We start from the raw sequence: 2342 nt of genomic DNA, 5'->3' as shown, positions 1-2342 counted from the left end.
TCTCTCTCTCTCTCTATATATATATATAGAGAGAGAGAGAGAGAGAGAGAGAGAGATTGAGCGAGAGAGAGAGTTGTCCATGGGCCTTTATTTTACTTACTTATATGCAGTGCCAAGAATCAAACCCAGGGTCGCACACATGCTAGGCAAGTGCTCTACCACTGAGCCACAGCCCCAGCCTTCAGTAGTATTTTTGATAAAATTATAACATATGTTTGTGGACTCAAATGACAAATGTTTCAATAAGTAATTTACAAGGGGGTTTTGTCCCCGTAACAGCGACGTTTTACATGCTGTTCCATAAACCCATTAACCCTGGAGATTTCTTTTAGAAATGAAACACCACAGGACGTGGACGAACACACACTGGCATCCTCGGGCCCATAGTCCAGAGATGCCATCAAGGGCCGCACCTCGGGCCACAGCCCGTGTCACTGGGCGTGTCTGGCTATGGAAACATCTCCAACAGGATCTTGAAAAGTCCTTCCTACACGTCCACTCACACTTACAATTATTACTGCAACAAACAAACTCACACTGAGAACTTTCCAAGCGAGAGTCAGTGTGCTGGGCCTGGAGCTGTCCCTCTGCCTGGGACCATGGTGGCTGTGCTGTCAGTCTGAGCAGGTAGAGGTCTGCTCAGTGCCCTCCTCTTCCCTCCCGCGCCCTCCCCTGGACTCTCCATCGCAGGAGTGCCCAGCCAGAGCTGAATCCCGGCCTGAGCCAGGGCTGAAGTTCAACTAGAATTTTAACGAGATGGAAAACAACACGTATTCTAAGAGGATCGTATATTAATTAGGTATTGATCTCCCAATGCTGTGCAAGTGTGACCTGGGTGGCAGTGCTGTGTGTGGGCCTGAATAGATAACAGGCAGGGTGGGGGCTGGGCTCTGACTCACACCCCACCTGGTTACCTGGGAGGTGACTGGACCCCCAGAGTCCGCTGGTTGGACAGGGGCAGCTGCTGTGGGGCCTGGGCCTTAGCCCATCTGCTGAGCTGGCAGGCTATCTGTAGCCCTTCAGGGATGGGGACATCTCCAAGCGAGATGGTCACCAGGACCCCTCCCCGGGGAAAAGGAAAACTGCAATTCTAAGCTGTGGGACTGGAGGTGACTATGGATCCTTTCTCTTAGGAAATGAAAGAGCTCTGTGATCCCTTTATATTGTCAAAGTAATAAACGCTCACTGCAGAGGACCTGGCCACTGTGGAGATGCAGCCGAAGCAGAGCAGACAATCAACATCCCGCTCTCCTGGCATCACAGTGGGATTCTCTCCAGTTCTTTTAAAAATGTGTTTGCACCATGGTCCTCACATAATGCCATAAGGCACGGGCTGTTTTCTTTCCCGTTAATATTCTATCATAAGCAATTTATTGTAAGCTCTGTGTCAACATCATTTTAAATAGCAACTTGGTGCATTGCAATGCTATTATTTCCCCAAACATTTCTCCACTCTTGGACGTTCTTTGGCCATAAGAAGAAGCAGGTGAGTGAATGGCCCTCCCAATGATGTGCCCAGAGGTGACGGCAGAGTTCTCCAATAGGAGAGGACCTCTCCTTCCAGCCTTGGGGGAGCAGCACAGGTCCACTCTGGGTGCTGCATGGTCAAGGCCACTGGTCCTGAGGTCAGAGGCTAGCCCACCTGCCCCATGGTGCCCCCGTGGGCGCAGGCTTTGTTAGTGGCTGTGGCTCCCTTGTTTATTCGTTGGTTCCCCCCTCCTTCATTCATGCTGTGGACGGTCTCGAGGCTCCTTCCGGCACTGAGGGAGGCTCCCACACCCACCGACCCTGTGAACTAGAGGGGCAGGAGAGAAAAAGCCCCCGCCTTCCAGAGGTCGGTGGCCTGGCTGTCATTGCATGTGTGGTTAGGAGTACAGCAGGCTGTGGACACGAAGGATGACAGGTGGGACTGCTGGGGCTGGCTCCGAGGGGCCTTCAGGAGCCCAGGGGTTAGCAGACACCGAGGGGAACAGGGGAGCACCCGGGCAGAGGAGCGAGGCACAGGCCTGACTGGAGCCACACCTGCTGCCCCCAAGGCCATCCGGAAGTCTACCAGGCTGATCACACAGGGCCCTGAGTGGTGCTGGGCAAGGGGCGGCCAGCTGGAGGACCCTAGGGGCCCCGATGCCTTCAGCAGCAGGGCAGTGGGGGCAGGTGGCCAGGGCCATCTCCCAGCTCTGTCCATGACCAGGCGGATGGGAAGCGAGGTGGACGGGCGTGTGCGGGTGGCTGATCCATGGTGCTGTCACTCCAAGGTGTAATTAAAGAGATGTATGCTAATTTTTAACTTGGTTAAGGGATATTAACTTAGACAAATGAACCTCTCCTTTCCCGATAATTAG

This window comes from Marmota marmota, unplaced genomic scaffold, assembly GCF_001458135.2.
Source record: "Marmota marmota marmota unplaced genomic scaffold, marMar, whole genome shotgun sequence".
NCBI classification, from domain to species: Eukaryota; Metazoa; Chordata; class Mammalia; order Rodentia; family Sciuridae; genus Marmota; species Marmota marmota.
Note: the sequence above shows the minus strand (reverse complement) of the source record.